Consider the following 6,000-nt stretch of genomic DNA (forward strand, 5'->3'; position numbering starts at 1 on the left):
TGTCAACTTATCACAACTTTAGAAAGTAGGTTGAATTGACTTGCATAATTAAGTTGTTTAAACTTCATGCTGCATTTCTGTGCATTTGCTAATAAAAAACAACTTTTACAAAAAAATTGCTTACAGTCAATGATTTACAATGTCGACTGCAAATACTTTAAAGAGATAAATGGAAAAAATATAAGAAATTTCCAAAAATGTCTATTTGTCTCCTCTCTTTCGTGGGTCCCTTTGTAGGGATTATTGAACGTATTATAGAGCTGGGGCTGATAAAGCAACCTTGTTTCAAACCAACCTAATCCCCCTGTGTTAATACACAGATAACGCCAAAAACGGTGCATGCAAAAGAGTAAAAGTAAACAAATCAGAGGTACTTCAAATCTCACGGCGCGTTCGGTAACGAGTGAACGCAAACAGCACGCGTCCGCAGAGACGCAGATTACTGTGAGAAGCGACACGAGGAGACAGTAATCCTTAACCTCTCAAGCCTCTTGTGCTGGAAACAGCTAATACATCAGAAACATGTACTAAAGAAACATGTTCTTGACATTAAATGAAATGCCAAGTGACTGCTCGCGGTGTTTAGGCCTACTTGTGGTATATGCCTCATCAGTCCTGAGAAAGGAACTTTATAAATAAATAATGTTTGGCACATAGAGTTTAATATAGTAAATCTAATATATTAATTGCTGCACATTAAATAATACAAATGTCGCTTTTCTGTAAAGGTTAGCTAATATTGACTGTATGTTGGATTCAAGCATATGTGATATTACATTGTAGGCTATTTCAGATAATATTTGCTTATTGTTAACTATGCTGCTGTGATCCAAAAACCTATATCCAACGGCCCTGATTGTGTGAGTACAAAAACACAAGGTTAAAGTGAAATACATTCTTAACCCTACACTTCATGTTGGCAAAAGACGATTTGGTGAGCAAGTGACATCAGTCGCCATTTAAACCAACTCCAGCAAAGCATTCAGTTAGAATTGGAAAACCGAAATGATGTTCACATTCAGCTCAGAAAAAAAGTCCACCTCATTTCATTACAGACATGACCCTTGATCTTTATTATTAAAGCTCTAGCACAATTATTGTGCCTATCTACAAAATATGTCTACTGCATAAGAGGGCAACACAAATGCCTTAGTTTGAACCAGAGAAAATCATACAAGAGAAAACCAACCTACATAGTATCCTCCTTAGACCTTGATGTCCACATATGTACACATCAATTTTTTTTAAGTTTGCACCATAATATTTAATTCTGTGTAACTGGACTGTTACACAAACATGGACAAATACACTGCTTTATGTTCAAAGAAAAATATTTGGTTATTATATTTGTTGTTTCTTCCTAACCCCAAAATAGCTTGAAGAAATCTAAAAAAAGACAAACCAAATCCCGGGTCTTAGGATGGTATAGTAGAGATTTTTCTTCTCCGGCTTTATAAACTTCAATACTTTGAACATACTGTATTCTTTTTGACGGGTATTAAGAGTGAATGTGGTTGATAAGGATGATGTTCACGTTCTTCCTTTATTCTCCACAACCCTGCAGATCAGCAGTCTCTTGGCTTTCTCCAGCTTGTGCACAGAGATCTGAGTCTCAGAAAAGAAGCCAGGTATCAGCAGCTAATAAAAAAATAGTGAGTGTCATAAAAACCTCCCTATTGAAAACCGTCCCCTGCTTACAACAGAGTACACGCTGAGGTCTCTATTAGATATTTTGCCAAGTGTTCTTCAGATTCTTCATATTGGGTTACAGTAACTCGCAGAATGAAAGGAAATTAGTTTTGTTAGATGATGTGGGTTTGTACTGGGTTATTGGAAATAAGTCTCATGATGTCTTTGCATTATGATTAATTCTACTCAACAAAAGTACATTTAAGAAACTGTGTGATATAAGGAAGCCTTTTTGAGTAACAGTAAACAGTTTTAACAGTAAAAATAAATTACCTTGTTTCTCATTCACTGAGTGTACAGTAGACATATGCACTGTTGTCTGATTTAGAGTATGTATGTTATGAGTTGTGAATGGCGTTTAGTGTTGTGCCATAAATAATTATTCCACAAAATATTTTTACAAAGAAATAAAAACTTTAATTTTAAAGAAATAAATAAATTGCCCTAGTGTTGTAGTAATAAAGACCGGTCTTAAGACAATTTTTGATGCAACTGGCAGTTTTTACTTAAAGGAGCGGTGAATCAAATACTCAATTTTAACTTGATAATTTGTTATATAAGAGGTCATCATAGTTAAATGAACACCCTGCAAGTTTCAGAACTGAAAACGTTCGTGCTACTGAAATATAACAGTATTTGGCACCAAGCCAGTGTTACAGCCGAGTGTGGAATTCGGAGAAATATGACGTCAAAGTAGAATTGAAGCACCTCCCCGAATCCAAATAAAACAACCACTTTTGTAGCTCCGCCCACCGCTTCGCGTGACACACGTGTGTCTCAACAATCAGTAAACATGTCTTTAAAAAATTGCCAAATGTTACCAAAATAACTTTTAAATACATTTTTCTGAGAGAATTTTTATTTTGACGTGGTGATCTGTTATGATAGAGTTTCCATGGAAACAGAGTCTTGGGTTGTGGAAGAACCGCGTGGGAACAACACAGAAGCTAAATACTTTAATTCGGAGGCTCGGAAGATAACATTAGGATTGCGTGGATAAAGGTTGTTTTTGAAGAAGTTCCAGCTGGCGTGGGGAGTGTTTGATTACTTTGTGTACTGCGGATTAATTTGTAAAGAAGCAAGTCGATGCTGGATTTGCAGAGAGACTGTGATTAAAAGCACCACTAATATTGGATCTGACAAAAATGACACAGCAGTAAAGTATACACAGCAAGTAAAACATTTAACGTACTGCGTTTCACTATTAGTTTGTTAGATATGTCTGTTGTAACATCCGTGTCTTAACAAGTATGTTTGAGTGTTTTAATTTACTAAAAACATTAAACGATTAATAAAGGTACAACAATTAATAATACGACTGTAATATAACGATAGAAATATACAAAGTTAGTGATAAGGAAGGACTTATCAGCCGCAATTTAGATTCTGATGTCTGCTTACTGTGTTGTATACGGTAATTTTAGGCAAGTTGCGTTTGAACGACCCAACACTCAACAAAGCTTTTTTATCATATAACTGTGGTATGTAACGTTACGTGTAACTAAGAGCAACCTCACAAGCACAATAGAAATATACAAAGTTATTGATAAGGATTTATCAGCCGCAGTTCAGATTCTGATGCGCGCTTAATGTGTTGTTTACGATAATTTAGTCACGTCGAGTTTAAAGTTTTGATACTTTACTATACTTATTTTCATTTATGTGTATCATCTTTAGCACCCAGAATCTTTTGTGGCTCAAACATATTTGTGTTCGGCTGCTAATTTTTACACATTAATTCAAGTCCAATATAACAACAATATCTGTCAGTGCAACTTAAACAACAGCAACAAAAAATACTGTTAAAATAAAAACTACTGCATTTAAACATTTAAAATAAAAAACACCACCCATATGCAAGATATCGCTGGACACACATGTATAACCCAGATTGATATATCACACCTGGCAGCGAGTCAGAACAGAAGCTGATAAACACTCTCATTTGGCTGAAAGCCCGAGTGGCCTTTTTGCTCTGACTGATGAAAACATGCTCGTCTATTCTCATCAGTGCCCCAATGAGCTCCCGATATTCTTTTGACTGAGTATCGTCATGGAGACAGACCTGCCAGCATCCAATGGGTTTCAATGTAAGTGGTATGCAGTCATCATTTCCTAAACAGATTACTCTCATCAGTCAAACACGTTTGCTTTGTTTTCACCAGAATTGGAAAAGCTACCTAAAACACAACAAATGGAGCTATTCATGCTATCGGATATTACCAGATAGATACAGAATTTGTTGTTGTAAATACTGTCATTAAACACAAAGCTGTAAATGTACAGTTATATCGTAGTCTCACCACTGTCATGCCACTGTCTGACATTATGGTCATGCTGTTAGCACACTGAACTTTTAACATTCTTTTGCTCAAAAGACTCCTCTTTGGATGCAATCCTTACTAAAAACCCTTTTCAGCACCTTCATTTTTAAAAGCGTATGTGATCTCACAGATTCTCTGCATCTAAAGATGTGAACAGCACTGGGACATTGCAGAAACGCATACAGTATGAGGTTTCGCTGTGTGAACAGATCCATAAATAATGCATACAGCAAGACATCTGTGGAAATGTGTCTTTCATCTGCTCAGATGAACAGTCTTTTTTAGTACGCAGGACACATCATTTTATCTATGCATGCATTCTTGTATTTTATATGCATAATTAGGAGTGTCATGTTAGTATGTTTAGTGTTATGCCTATGCATGCTTCTACCTCTGCGTGCTTCCAGAGAAAATTCTCATCTGCAAAGCCCCAGGCTGATGTGTCTCCCTGATACTTTGCATATTGTCCCATGCTGTGCATGTGAGACTGAGAATAAACCTCATTGGCTGCTGAAATGCTGAAAGATTGATCCACTGCTATACGAGAAGCAAATCTGCACAGGCAGCCTAAAGACCAACAGCATTAACAGATTGTAACAGATGTAATTTAGTAACAATGGGACATATAGATTTGTGCACCACACAGAGTCACAACTGCAGGTGGTGATCTATTTTAATGCATATAATTTACATAAATTTATCCTGTTTTTGCAACATTCGGTTTCGTTCCACGGAAGTGCATTGTTCGCTGAAGTTTGGGAGCAAGCTACATAAAGCTTTATGTGCTTAATCTGTGCATGGGACAACATAACCGCAAACACCTTTTTGATGTTCCATATTCATGACAATTTGTCAGAGTGCACTGTATGTGGTGGGAAAACAGCTCCAAGCTGTGTCTGAGTGCTGCATTTTTGGCTCACAAATCTGCCAAAGGATGAACTATAAGCATTTTCATTGATATTAGCATGGTTTGTTGCAAAAACAGATTTCATTGACATTGATGGTTATCTGCATCATTTTTAACTTCTAGGTGAGTCTGTTTGAAAGTCATTTGATTGGCATCTTCACCTGTTGCTGCACTGTGATTGACATATTTAACTCTTGCTGCACTGTGATTGGTGTCGCTACCTTGGTGCACTGTGATTGGCTTCTTTAACTGTTCATGCACTGTGAATGGCTTTTTTAACTCTTTAAAGGGGACATTTCACAAGACTTTTTTAAGATGTCAAATAAATCTTTGGTGTGGCCACAGTGTGTATGTGAAATGCTCAAAATACCATATATATAATTTATTATAACATGTTAAAATTGCCACTTTGTAGGTGTGAGCAAAAATGTGGGGTTTTGGGTGTGTCCTTTTAAATGCAAATGAGCGGATAGCAATAAGCTCAGGGGCGGATCCATAACAGAACCGTTCCGAAGTCGGCAGCTCCAGTCTGGATCTGTTGCGGATCTGCCACAGAGCTTATTGTTATCGCACTAAGTGGCAGTGCCGTGGTTAGATAGTACAGGTTAAGGGTCGGTATTATCCTCTTGTGACCTTTTTCACATGCTTGCAGAGAATGGTTTACCAAAACTAAGTTACTGTGTTGATCTTTTTCACATTTTTTAGGTTGATACAAGCACTGGGGACCCAATTATAGCACTTAAACATGGAAAAAGTCAGATTTTCATGATATGTCCCCTTTAACTTTTGTTTTTATCTGCTTTTGAATTGTTCTTGTGGTACTTTGATGTCATCCGCCTGTCGGTTTTTGTTTTTAATGCCCTTTAAAATCTATAAGCCAATTAATTAAACCAAGAATAATCTTGAAAACAAGATTATAGACCATTTTGGACGAATGTGCATGATTACGCGCCTGGGCAAGATGAGAAATTTAAACTCAAAATCTTTAAGAAAAAAAAAACATGCATTAGGTTAAGTTCAATAAACATAGTGTATTTATGTTGATTTTATGCAATTAAAAATGATATTTGCACCATTTTT

This window comes from Misgurnus anguillicaudatus, chromosome 16 (genome assembly GCF_027580225.2).
Source record: "Misgurnus anguillicaudatus chromosome 16, ASM2758022v2, whole genome shotgun sequence".
Lineage (NCBI taxonomy): Eukaryota > Metazoa > Chordata > Actinopteri > Cypriniformes > Cobitidae > Misgurnus > Misgurnus anguillicaudatus.